The sequence below is a fragment of the Tachypleus tridentatus genome, chromosome 8 (genome assembly GCF_004210375.1).
Source record: "Tachypleus tridentatus isolate NWPU-2018 chromosome 8, ASM421037v1, whole genome shotgun sequence".
NCBI lineage: Eukaryota > Metazoa > Arthropoda > Merostomata > Xiphosura > Limulidae > Tachypleus > Tachypleus tridentatus.
Window position 1 is genome coordinate 26,097,676 of NC_134832.1, and position 15,288 is coordinate 26,112,963.

General features: G+C 33.6%; 1 protein-coding gene across 6 annotated transcripts in view; it reads right to left on the reverse strand.

Moving 5' to 3' along the window:
* The window catches only part of LOC143222020 (Krueppel-like factor 6), a 116,492-nt gene that overhangs the window by 73,161 nt on the left and 28,043 nt on the right, over positions 1 to 15,288 (reverse strand). The gene's annotated exons all lie outside the window — the stretch shown is intronic.

Genomic DNA, 15,288 nt, shown 5'->3' on the forward strand with positions numbered 1-15,288 from the left:
TTGGGTAAACTTAGATTTGATCAGTAGTCAATAGAAGGTAACAGTCGGATCAACAAATAACAGTCGTATATCTCAGAACGGCTGGTACGGGTATTAACACTTTTACTGATAAAGAGAGAACAATGTTTCGTTCTTTCTAGGTCATCTTTAGGTTAATATAAAGGAAAACCTTTACATCTTTACTAATTAATAAACTAACATTCAACTGCAACGTCCCTACAATCCCGTACCCATTTATACTTTTGTCCCTAAGACATGTGTCCAGCAACTGTCACTTGCAAACTCTCTCTTTCTTAATCTGAAGATGACCTAGAAGGTCGAAATGTTGTTCTCTCCTTAAAAATAAAAGTGTTAATACCCGTACCAGCCGTTCTGAGATACAATTTTATTCCAAGTGGGTTTCTCGTCATCAAGAAATAACAATCATGTTAGTATGACAGTGGTGTAAGCTTTAATAATGAAAAAAGAGTTTACAAAATTAATTGTTATACTGAAATATGTCTTGTTTTAGATCTATAAATACGTTCTATGTTTTATATTAAACAGTTCAATATGTATAAAGCAGTAAATAAGTGCACCCCCATGGTGTGGATGGCAGAGATTAAGCCATTCAAGTTTGTGAAAGAGGGTAAAATTGTTTAAAGAGATGGTGGATATCTCGGTTTGTTTTTAAATGTTACCCAACACAAAATGACTTGTGTCGATTGGATATGCATAACACATATACATACAAGAAAGGGTGGAAAGACCTGCGCTTCCTCTTCGTAAAGGAAGTGGATAACACTGAACGTTGTATGTAGTGCAGTTTACAAAACAGCCTAATACACTGAACTAATCATTAGCCTTACTCGCTACTTAACGCTCAAGTGAATATTTACTCACTATAACAGTATTAATAGAGAACAATAAATTATATATGTGTATATGTATATTTCAGTATACTAACACATGCACAGTGTCACTCACCATAATTGTATAAGCATTTGTTTTGAGTAGTGCATTCACATACGTTAATTTTCTACTTAGCTTGGCTTTCTTTAATAAAGTTACTTTTGTTAACTTACTATCTCTGTAAAGTTCATTTAGAACTGTTTCCAATAGAATGGATTAAATTACCCAGTAAAACTTATTTAAAACTGTTCCCAATAGAATGGTTTCAATTACCCCAGTAAAACTTATTTAAAACTGTTCCCAATAGAATGGTTTCAATTACTCCAGTAAAGCTTATTTAGAACTGTTTTTAATAGGATGATTTAAATTACCCTTGTAAAGATTGTCTACAACTGCTCCTAATGTGAAGGTTTACGTTATTCCTATAAAGTTTATTTACAACTGTTTCCTATAGGGTGACTTACAATACCCCTGTAAAGTTTACGAGCAACTGTTCTCAGTTGGTTTGTTTTGTTTTGAATTTCAAAATTTCAAGGTACACGAGAGCTATCTGCACTAGCCGTTCTTAATTTAGTAATGAAAGACTAAAGAAAAGGCAGCCATTCATCATCATCCACCGTCAACTCTTGGGTTATTCTTTTGCCAACGAATAGGGGGACTGACCATCACAGTATAACGTCCTCACGACTGAAAGGGAGGGAATGTTTAATAAAACAGGGATTCGAACTCGCGACCCTCAGATTATGAGTGAAGAGCCCTAAATACCTTACCATGACGGGCCGTTCCCAACCCTGTTGTTTACATTAACGAATGTTACGACAGTTTATTACACGATTAGAATATCTTTAAAGGTCGAAATGGCACATAAAATACTTAAAAATCGAATAAAAATCTATTACAAACTAAGAATGCTATCATATGTTATGTGTTATTTTGTGTTCGATCCTCCACACCGTAATATTCATACAACCAAGAATAATCAAATCCTACTATAGAAACACAACTGTACACTATAATATTCAAACAACTTACAAGCAGTAACTTTTACTATAAAAAAGTTAACCACTATAACACTCACACAGCTTTCAAGCAGGAATTCCAACGATAAACAAAAGAAAATTCTCAGTAGCTGCGGCGTTTGAAATTCTTTTAAACAGAATTAGAGTAAATTAATATATGAGACCTTTTTCTCCTCTTTATTAGCTGTATTTCTGTGCGCAAGCAATACAAACCATGCTCGCACTTATATCCTATTCAGTTTTATTACTTATCAGGATGTCTACCACCTATCCTCGAATTAAAGAATAGAGTATATTATTCTCTGAGAACGTGGGCGCAGTCGAGTATATCAATCCAAAGGGTTTGACCTCCTGAGTTTAAAACTGTAATTAGACTTCAAATCGGTCAAGAGATGACGAAGCAATGAGCTCAATGTTTGTACTTGAAAATACATACACACACACACACACAACAAAAACAAAACACTCAGAGCCCTTCTGTGAGCCGCTTTGCCGCAGCTAAAAATACATTGTTCCAGATCGATATCACCAATCATTGTTTTCTGATGTTTGAGAAACAGTAGAAGATTTGCTACAATTAAAACTCATAAAGGTAATGATGTATATACGTTAATCACATGCAATTTTTAAACAGGAATTACATTTATATTATTCGAGTGCAGTTTAATTGGTCAAGATATATAAAAATATAAAAGCATTTAACTGTATTTTGATATTTAATTAATGTTTTTAGCGTAAAGCTACACAATTGGCTGGATATCTGTAGTCGTCCACCGTGGCGAATCAAACTCCAAAGTTTATTGTTATCTAAGTTCTTAAACTTACCGCTGACACACCTGGAGACGCACAGTAAAATATATTGAATTTAATACATCGAAAACTCACATTTTTAGGACACTTATTAGTGCTGGTAGGTAACATCAGCCATTGTTATTTTGGAGGCAGCACACTAGATAGAAGGCAGCTAGCGAACACCCTTCACTTCCAACTCTCGTCAGACAGAATCGTGGGATTTCACCAAACTTGTATAACTAACCACAGCTTTAGTGTGTTAAAGACGATCTTTTGGCGATAACGGGACTGAAACCACGAAACCTCAACTCCACAGTCCGGCACAGTAACCACTGACTCGCACAAAGCCAGGCTTAAGAGTCTTTCCAATTTATAACATTTATACGTTATGGACAAAGTTTAGCTATTCAGGGCTGAGTTCTACAGTAAAATATTTTTTTTATTTTTTTATCACCTCATATCTGTATTAACTTTTCATTCTATAGTATCTCATTTTAGTACAGTGGCTTTTGTCAGAAGGTAAAGCATTAAACTTTACACATGTGCATTTTAATATGATCATATTACAAGGATATTTATCCCGATATTTAAAACGTCGAAAATCATGCTTTCTAAAAAACTGAAAGCCGTAGCAATATGTTTGTTTGTTTTGGAATTTCGCACAAAGCAACTCGAGGGCTATCTGTGCTAGCCGTCCCTAATTTAGCAGTGTAAGACTAGAGGGAAGGCAGCTAGTCATCACCACCCACCGCCAACTCTTGGGCTACTCTTTTACCAACGAATAGTGGGATTGACCGTAACATTATAACGCCCCCACGGCTGGGAGGGCGAGCATGTTTTGGCACGACTCGGGCGCGAACCCGCGACCCTCAGATTACGAAGCGCACGCCTTAACGCGCTAGGCCATGCCAGGCCTCGTAGCAATATGACTGTAAAGTGTAATTGGATTTGTACGTCATGCAACAAAGAATGGCTCGTCTGTCGATAATATACAGTAGCGTGTTGTTGTGAATGAATGGTAACAATTAACATAACAGTTAATTTCCTCTGCGCTCCCTGATGGTCTAAGGAAAGCTGTCATAGTTAGGTTCATTCAGTCACTTTCTGCCATCTCCGATACAGAGGTTAACTGTATTAAACACTCAACGCTATCTCTCTTTAGTCCTGTGTGTGCACCCCAAGGCCTGTCCACTGTTTGATATTGTCCTCCCATTTCGTTCTTTGTCTTCTTTTTACTGTCTTCCATTTTTCTTTTAGCATTACTTTTTGTATTTGGTTGTGTCTTTTCAATGTCCAATGTAAAGTAAAAAAAACACAACAACTTTATTCTCTATTGCAACTTCACCAGGGCTAGAAATACATGAACTGTTTAATGTGGAAATACACAAGAGCTTATTTAACTCCTTTAGGTACTTTATTTTCGAACTTTTCTTAGCGTGTTTTACAGCACCTATCTATTCTGTTTTCATAATTAGTTGTTTAATTAGGTGAAAGTGCAGCTATAAAATCTTACAGTTACACCAATAACCTGGAGGTAAGAGTCAACGTGGTGGAAGTCAGCTTGACAAACGATCACACTTAACTGTCAAGCTGTGCAGGTGAGAGGTCCTGTCCTGATTATTCTAGTCTCCCTCTCATACACAGAAGTAAGCTCTGCAAGAGGGCGTGTGAGTGGTTCTAGAGAGATCTCACGATGATGCAGCCGATTATCTTGTTGAATCTGAAAGTACTAAAACAGCACATAACTTAAAGTTATAGAGACCAAGTTAAGCAACTAATCACCGTGAAGGTTTTATCAAATTTTGAGAGTATAGGATGTAGGTATACATATATTTCCAAATGGAAAGAGAGGAGGGGTTCACAAATGACACTATTCACAGATGTCTCCAAGCTTAACCGATGTTTATACGTCTGGTGTGGTCAGAATACACTTGTTTTTTCTAAAATTTTACCACTTTCCTACTAGCTTCAACATTCAATGTTCTTTTTTTTTTTCGAAACATTTAAAGATCAACGATAGCTCATAAAAGAATGTAACTCTCATCTAAATTGCTAACAACATCAAGTACCCTATCAAGAAAAAAATTGTAGTAAAATCAATTCTATTTATTTTCAGTCTTGAAACAACGTTTAATTCCCCGTCGCACGAAACATGCTCGCCCTTTTAGCCGTGGGGGCGTTATAACATGACGGTCATAATTATTATCATAACTATTCTACAATATTAAAGCAATTATGAAACAGCAGTAAATTTCTAATCATTTTTAAAAGTTCGTTACAAACAGTAAAACACTAAAAGCAATTTAATAAGTTACCATATATTATAACATTAAACAGTTTTTTTTACTACTAGCCATGATGAAACCGCGGTGGACAAAACGATAAACATTAGTTAAAGTAAAAAGTTCTTTTTAATTATTATCTGAAGAGTAAAGATTGTAATATTTTATCACTTTGTTGTAAAAACGAACCCACGTTAGGCTTAACCAACGATACGATCTAAAACAATAGTTTAAGTGTGTGCCAAAACCATTGATTTCTCCATCGCCAAATACAATTGATTGAAAGAAATTAAAACGTTTACCCTTGTCGACCTCTAACGGTTTTAAGTAAAATCACTGGCAATGATAAACACTTTCCTGTGTTTGTTTCAACACTAACGTATGTCTTACTGTTCTAACATTGGAGAAGGTAAAGTGGAATCCCCTATCTTTAATGCTAACAAATATTAATTCATATCCGTCAATTTGGCACCACGATTACTCAAGACAAGATATATTTGTTACGAAGATAAACACCATCAAATCTGTTATCTAATCAGTTATATATGCCATGTAAATTACTGTAATTAGTAAAACAATTCACTCATAACGTATATAGGTAATTACAAGTAATTTGAGGCTTACTTAATAACACCACTACCTTCTGAAATGCTTGAAAAGAAACGCAATTCTGCTTTTCAGTATAACATAAGAGCAACATCGACAGTTTTATTCTTTGCTCAGTTTCAATAGTACAATTTTAGACTAAAATTATTGTTCGGTATAAATACAGTTTAATACAATTTTTATTGTTAATCTGGTTCTTTGTTTTGTATTTTAACAGGACCTTAGTTCCAGAAAAAATACTTTCCTATTTAATAATATAACTTCATTCCTAGTATATTAGCTTACTTAGTTTTACTTTAACTGTAGGTTTTGTTTCGCACATTGGCAACGTTTCAATTTATTCTCAATTCATGATTGTATACAGTGAAAAGTGCAGTTTTTGTTTTATTATTTATTTACAGCAGAAATTAACAAAAATAAAAACGCTAAGTCTTACTTAATTTCTTTATTTTACATTTATTTTTTAAATCAGCCTCGTAGTTATTATCAGTAGATGTTAAATAACGTTTATGATTCTTGAACCAAATGTTGTTTTTTTTCTAAATCACTTTCAAACTACTTATCAATGGACGTCTGATAAATCTCACGTGTAACACCCATAACGTTACAATTGCATCACGCACCCAAAATTGTGCGACAAGCTGGTATTAGAAATCTGTACGCATAAAAATTATACTTTTGGCACAAATACGTGCATGTGCATAACGAAGCTCTTAACCTCTGTTGTTTTTAAATAATGTAAGGCATAAAAAATTATTCCCCATTAATTACTGTATCAACTTATTATGTAACAGACTTTATTTGTTTGCTGTATTTAAAAAAATTAAAATTTTGTAAATTTTTGCTAGGTTTTGAAGCCATTAACGCTGTTTAGATAACAGAGAACTTCGCAAGTTTTGGTTGATATACAAAAGTAGACGTTTGAAAGGAGAAACATTACATAATGAAATATAATACGTAGTGTCTAGGGTGCTGAACTGTGGATCCGAAGTTTTATGGTTCGTGTTCATGTTGTTGTTAAAACATTTTTGGTATTTGGTGCCGTGAGTGTACTATTAGAATAAAAGTCAACTCCAACTATTCGGTCAGATACGAATAAACCTATGGCTAGGTGGTTGGGGCGTTCGACTCGTAATCTGAGGGCCGCGGGCGCGAATCCCCGTCACACCAAATATGCTCGCTATTTCGGCCATGGAGACGTTATAATTTCACGTTCAATCAATTAATTCGTTGATAAAAGACTAGCCCAAGCGTTGGCGGTGGGTAGTGATGGCTAGCTGCCTTCTCTCTAGTCATACACTGCTAAATTAGGGATGGCTAGCCCTCGTTTAGCTTTGCGTGAAATCCAAAAAACAAACAAACAAATAGGCCAAAATTTGGTGGCAACTATTGTTGAATATCTGCCTTCCAACTAATCTATCACTGCAAAACTAGGGACGTCTACGAAGCGAAAGACTTTGTGTGGTTTTGAGTGAGTTTTCCAGAACAAACAAATCCATAAAAATATCATTTAAACATTTCTATTAAGGTCAATATTAAAAACTTCCTTCTATAATTCAGTAAGTAACAATATGTATTTTGTAATCTATAATGCTGGTTGATATGTGTCAATTTCACTAAATGTGGTTTCTGAGAATGAATTTTACTTTTTCAATGCGAAACTGGGTCGATAATCAGCTACACGTATAATTTAATTTTTAACTGGCGTTTTACCGTATTAAAGTATGTTGAATCGATAATGAACCGCAAACATGATTTTGAATAAAACTGTTATTTCATTAAAGTACCATAGGGTTGATAGTTGAATGGAAATATTATTTCTAATATTATTTCTAAATTATTTTCTGTTAAAGTAGCTATGGACTGATCATGACTGTACATGTAGCTTCTATATAAAAGGCTAAAATTAGGGGTTCGATTACCCTCGGTGGGCTGAGCAGATAGTCCGATGTGGCTTTGCTATAAGAAAAACAAACCTATATAAAAGTTTTATTTTATTAACATGCATCGAAAACATAACTTTCTAACAGAGGTAAGTAACAAATGAATCATAGAAATGATTTTGAATATAATTTTTACTTTATCTAAATATTGATTAATGAATAGGAATTTTACTTTATTAATACCCAGCTGAGTGAATAATGAGTTGAAATGTATTCCAATTGATCATCTGTATACCTGCGATAAAAAACGTTTCCTAAGCAGGTGTCGCTTTGAGACGTTATAACATACTTTTGTAATTGAATACGTTTTGATCCTTTGTTTTGTTAAACTTACCCTCATCTGTAGCTACTGAATTGTTGTTTATCTACACAATGAATTTGTGTACTGGCTGAGCTTCTTTCTCCTACATACTTTTAAATGATATCCTACGAGAACAAAAAGCATAAGTGGTTAAAGCTTGTAGTTTCTTTTACTTTGGGTATTAGCGCTTTTCCTTATTCTGTGTGATTTTTTAAAAATTTTGCTAGTGTTGTTAACCTCTCATTGCGTGACTTTTATGCCACCAGGTCAGGAATTTGGGGTCATCAGAACCCAATAGTAAAACAGCAACAACAAAAACAAACTCATATCGTAGAACAAGTAAGTGAACCTACTCTATAGCCACAAAAATAAAAAGAAGCAAAACCAACTAGTTTCTGACGATTAGGTCACATGACCTCCTTCGTTGTTTTCGTCCCTTACCGTTTGGGGAATCCTTACAATGATTGTTTATGCGCTATGTCACGTGTAAGATTAGCGCTAACTGCCCATGACAATGTTATAAATCACGGTATTTTATGCTTCCACGTTAGGGTACGTCTATCTGAATCGAATCATTAGTGCTCGTACATTTACACCGAAACAGTTTAAAATAAGTATATTTTCTGAAATCATTCTACAAAACGTAAAAAGGTCTATTTATGAACCAACCGACTATCCATACTTCCATTTAAATCCCTATTATTTAATTTATTTTATTATTTTATAATATTTTAGATATTTTTTTTATTCTTGATATTTTTTGTATCACTTTTATTTGAGCTGTCTTCTCACTCTGTTTCATATATCCAAAATCTGATGTTACATCTTCTAGGTTTTGCATATTTATCTAATAACAGTTTATTTCATTAAAACATAATCGATGCTTAGTTGTAGTTATCATACTATTGTTAAAAGATACTGTTAAAGTTAAGAAAGCTACTATACCTTCTTTAGACTAATAGTGCTAATTAATCAAGACTGTAGGATTGTCATATCTAACAATAATGTCAACTACATACGTAAAAATATAAGTCACAATGTTTTAGTATGGTATGTATATAAGTAAAGTATCTTAGTTAATCTGAGATATAGTACATATTGCCACACAGCTTTGGATGGTTTAGTTACACAGCCTATTTGTTTTATAATGAAACAGTAGACACTGATATGATTTGGTTATACAAATCTTTAACTAAATCATGAAAACAGTAGATATTTATATGATTTTGACGTACAGTGATTAATGTTATCTTAAATGTAATGGGCATTGATATGTAATTTCTTCCTTAGTTTGCTTATAGTTTCTGATCGCTAAACATTAGATAGTGAGACACAGTTTGAATATTTGGTCATAGTTCATTATCATTAACCGTAACACAGTGATACGCAGTTTAGACCTTTGGTCATAGTTTGTTATTACTAACCGTTCGTCATTGATACATAGTAAAGACTTTTGGTCATAGATTTTTATCACTAACCGTTAGACAGTGATACACAGTTTGGATTTTTGGTCATAGTGTTTTATCAGTAATCGTTAGACGGTGATACGCAGTTTAGACCTTTGGTCATAGTTTGTTATCACTAGCCGTTCGACATTGATACACAGTAAAGACTTTTGGTCATAGATTTTTATCACTAACCGTTAGACAGTGATACACAGTTTAGACTTTTAGTTATAGTTTATTATCACTAACCGTTAGACAGTGATACACAGTTTAGACATTTAGTTATAGTTTATTATCACTAACCGTTAGACAGTGATACACAGTTAAGACTTTTGGTCATAGATTATTATCACTAACCGTTAGACAGTGATACACAGTTTAGACATTTAGTTATAGTTTATTATCACTAACCGTTAGACAGTGATACACAGTTAAGACTTTTGGTCATAGATTATTATCACTAACCGTTAGACAGTGATACACAGTTTAGACATTTAGTCATAGTTTATTATCATTAAGCGTTAGACAGTGATATACAGTTTGGATTTTTGGTTATAATATTTTATCAGTAACCGTTAGATGGTGATACACAGTTTGGATTTTTGGTCATAGTTTATTATCACTAACTGTTAGACAGTGACACACAATTAAGACTTTTGGTCATAGATTATTATTACTAACCGTTAGACGGTGATACACAGTTTGGATTTTTGGTTATAGTATTTTATCAGTAACCGTTAGACGGTGATACACAGTTTGGATTTTTGGTTATAGTGTTTTATCAGTAACCGTTAGACGGTGATACACAGTTTGAATTTTTGGTTATAGTATTTTATCAGTAACCGTTAGACGGTGATACACAGTTTGGATTTTTGGTCATAGATTATTATCACTAACCGTTAGACAGTGATACACAGTTTAGACATTTAGTTATAGTTTATTATCACTAACCGTTAGACAGTGATACACAGTTAAGACTTTTGGTCATAGATTATTATCACTAACCGTTAGACAGTGATACACAGTTTAGACATTTAGTCATAGTTTATTATCATTAAGCGTTAGACAGTGATATACAGTTTGGATTTTTGGTTATAATATTTTATCAGTAACCGTTAGATGGTGATACACAGTTTGGATTTTTGGTCATAGTTTATTATTACTAACTGTTAGACAGTGACACACAATTAAGACTTTTGGTCATAGATTATTATTACTAACCGTTAGACGGTGATACACAGTTTGGATTTTTGGTTATAATGTTTTATCAGTAACCGTTAGACGGTGATACACAGTTTGGATTTTTGGCTATAGTGTTTTATCATTAACCGTTAGACGGTGATACGCAGTTTAGACCTTTGGTCATAGTTTGTTATCACTAACCGTTAGACAGTAATACACAGTTTAGACCTTTGGTCATAGATTATTATCACTAACCGTTAGACAGTGATACACAGTTTAGGCATTTAGTCATAGTTTATTATCATTAAGCGTTAGACTGTGATACACAATTTGGATTTTTGGTTATAATATTTTATCAGTAACCGTTAGATGGTGATACACAGTTTGGATTTTTGGTCATAGTTTATCATCACTAACTGTTAGACAGTGATACACAGTTATGACTGTTGGTCATAAATTATTAATACTAACCGTTGGACGGTGATACATAGTTTGGATTTTTGGTTATAGTGTTTTATCAGTAACCGTTAGACGGTGATACACAGTTTGAATTTTTGGTTATAGTATTTTATCAGTAACCGTTAGACGGTGATACACAGTTTGGATTTTTGGTTATAGTGTTTTATCAGTAACCGTTAGACGGTGATACACAGTTTGGATTTTTTGTTATAGTATTTTATCAGTAACCGTTAGACGGTGATACACAGTTTGGATTTTTTGTTATAGTGTTTTATCAGTAACCGTTAGACGGTGATACACAGTTTGGATTTTTTGTTATAGTATTTTATCAGTAACCGTTAGACGGTGATACACAGTTTGGATTTTTTGTTATAGTGTTTTATCAGTGACCGTTAGACGGTGATACACAGTTTGGATCTTTAGCTATAGTGTTTTATCAGTAACCGTTAGACGGTGATACGCAGTTTGGATTTTTGGTTATAGTGTTTTATCAGTAACCGTTAGACGGTGATACGCAGTTTAGACCTTTAGTCATAGTTTGTTATCACTGACCGTTCGACATTGATACACAGTAAAGTCTTTTTGTCATAGATTATTATCACTAACCGTTAGACAGTGATACACAGTTTAGACATTTAGTCATAGTTTATTATCATTAAGCGTTAGACAGTGATACACAGTTTGGATTTTTAGTTATAATATTTTATCAGTAACCGTTAGATGGCGATACACAGTTTGGATTTTTGGTCATAGTTTATTATCACTAACTGTTAGACAGTGACACACAATTAAGACTTTTGGTCATAGATTATTATTACTAACCGTTAGACGGTGATACACAGTTTGGATTTTTGGTTATAGTATTTTATCAGTAACCGTTAGACGGTGATACACAGTTTGGATTTTTGGTTATAGTGTTTTATCAGTAACCGTTAGACGGTGATACACAGTTTGAATTTTTGGTTATAGTATTTTATCAGTAACCGTTAGACGGTGATACACAGTTTGGATTTTTTGTTATAGTATTTTATCAGTAACCGTTAGACGGTGATACACAGTTTGGATTTTTGGTTATAATGTTTTATCAGTAACCGTTAGACGGTGATACACAGTTTGGATTTTTGGCTATAGTGTTTTATCATTAACCGTTAGACGGTGATACGCAGTTTAGACCTTTGGTCATAGTTTGTTATCACTAACCGTTCGACAATGATACACAGTAAAGACTTTTGGTCATAGATTATTATCACTAACCGTTAGACAGCGATACACAGTTTAGACTTTTAGTTATAGTTTATTATCACTAACCGTTAGACAGTAATGCACAGTTTAGACCTTTGGTCATAGTTTGTTATCACTAACCGTTAGACAGTAATACACAGTTTAGACCTTTGGTCATAGATTATTATTACTAACCGTTAGACAGTGATACACAGTTTAGGCATTTAGTCATAGTTTATTATCATTAAGCGTTAGACTGTGATACACAATTTGGATTTTTGGTTATAATATTTTATCAGTAACCGTTAGATGGTGATACACAGTTTGGATTTTTGGTCATAGTTTATCATCACTAACTGTTAGACAGTGATACACAGTTATGACTGTTGGTCATAAATTATTAATACTAACCGTTGGACGGTGATACATAGTTTGGATTTTTGGTTATAGTGTTTTATCAGTAACCGTAAGACGGTGATACACAGTTTGAATTTTTGGTTATAGTATTTTATCAGTAACCGTTAGACGGTGATACACAGTTTGGATTTTTGGTTATAGTGTTTTATCAGTAACCGTTAGACGGTGATACACAGTTTAGATTTTTTGTTATAGTATTTTATCAGTAACCGTTAGACGGTGATACACAGTTTGGATTTTTTGTTATAGTGTTTTATCAGTAACCGTTAGACGGTGATACACAGTTTGGATTTTTTGTTATAGTGTTTTATCAGTAACCGTTAGACGGTGATACACAGTTTGGATTTCTGGTTATAGTGTTTTATCAGTAACCGTTAGACGGTGATACACAGTTTGGATCTTTAGCTATAGTGTTTTATCAGTAACCGTTAGACGGTGATACGCAGTTTGGATTTTTGGTTATAGTGTTTTATCAATAACCGTAAGACGGTGATACGCAGTTTAGACCTTTGGTCATAGTTTGTTATCACTGACCGTTCGACATTGATAAACAGTAAAGTCTTTTTGTCATAGATTATTATCACTAACCGTTTGACAGTGATACACAGTTTAGACTTTTAGTTATAGATTATTATCACTAACCGTTAGACAGTGATACACAGTGTTGACATTTAGTCATAGTTTATTATCATTAAGCGTTAGACAGTGATACACAGTTTGGATTTTTGGTTATAATATTTTATCAGTAACCGTTAGATGGTGATACACAGTTTGGATTTTTGGTCATAGTTTATTATCACTAACTGTTAGACAGTGATACACAATTAAGACTTTTGGTCATAGATTATTATTACTAACCGTTAGACGGTGATACACAGTTTGGATTTTTGGTTATAGTGTTTTATCAGTAACCGTTAGACGGTGATACACTTTATATTTTTGGTTATAGTTTAAGTAAGTGCTAGGAACTAAGAAGCATCTATAACATGTGTTATTTTCCGTGTTCTTAAGCAAATTTTATCGTTGTCGCTATTTACCTTTTTATGGAGAGAACCAAAGTGTATAACAGAGATGTAAAGGATGTTGCACAAAGTAAGAAATGTCTATATATATTAAAGCGGTATCCGTTATGTACGGAGCATATGTTACTTCTGTCTCTCGTGTAATTCCTCATCTAGAGTCTCTTGTTGAGAAAGACGGGATGGGGTGGACATTTTGAACAGTCAACGTGCTTTGGGGTACTAAGATATTCTTGAGATGAAGGAAAACATACTGTGTTTGAAAGCCAGGTTGTACGATTTTCTGAGCACTTATTCGTTTGTACCGAAAAGTATTTTGTATATAAACTAAATAGTTAATACCTTTAGGACGGCTTACGATTATTTTCCAATACAGATTTGGAAGCTTGCCAGGAGACTTGGAAGAGTTACATAATTGTTGCTACGTATGCTCCTAACTAAACCAATCCTCCCAAACATGACCACCCACTATAACATGACAAGTGAGCTTCATTTTAAACCTTCTTGTCTGTTATCCTAAGAAATGAATAAATTCCACAATGGCGTTTTCAGCTGAGTATTACATGAACACATCCAGTTTAACTTGCTGATGTAAAATCAGGGTAGACCAAACACACGCAAGTGTTATCCATCAAATTTTGGATGGATCAACTAACTCAGCTGTCTGAAGAGAGTACAAGAACTGATTATACATAGACTAATTTATATGAAATGTTGTCATTTCCTTTCTTCCACAAAATAAACAAACTGTCCCAGTGAGTCAAGGTTTTTCCTCAATCGTTTCCTTGTTTGAAGGAAGAAACAGAAATAATATTCGTTCAGTTTTGTGATGACTGTTGAACACGGTGGAAAGGTTGATTTATATTTCATGTGCGGAGACGAGAGAGAAAAGATCGATAGAATCAACAGATACTGTCAAGCCTTGAGATTACATTATGTCACTTAGGATCTGACATTAAAACATTAAATAAGTTTGTCTAACGCATTTAGAGTAAGTGGTCTCTTTCGTAAATCCAGTTTATTAATTAAAACAAATTAAGTTTAAAGAATGGCTATTTTTCTTTTGAAATAGATGAAACTCTTTCTTCTTGCTTATTTCGTGTTTGAGGTTGGTAAATATTTAGTGCTTAGCTAACACGTATCGCAATTATTTGACTGTATTTCAACACGGTGTGAAATAAAAACTTCCCCATACGACGTTCTATGAGTACATCGTTGTATTGTTTATTGTGATAACTTAATTAACAATGAGTATCGAAGCATGGAGGCAGTAAATTTAACATGCAAACAAAGGAAAATATTGCTCTGATTATTTATGTGCTATTACATTTTAACATTGCAAACGCCAAAAGTTTTAACTTAACACTATAAGTGACTAATTAAAATTCTGGAGGTTTGGGAACAATAAATTCTAACCAAAAATTAGGGTAAAAATTTTAACTATCACAGTAAAATTCTAACAAGCGCAGTAAATAATCTTTTATGCGGAATAGGTTTAATTTCACGTTATTTGTCTTTATAAAGGGACTAATGTTCAAGTTTTAGCGATTCAGTTTGAAATGTTAATTGCTTTTCTCTTTATTTGCGTCCTAGTTTGTTTGTTTTTAAATTTCGCGCAAAGCTACACGAGGGCTATCTGTGTTAGCCGTATCTAATTTAGTGGTGTAAGACTAGAGGGAAAGCAGCTAGTTGTCACCACCCATCGCCAACT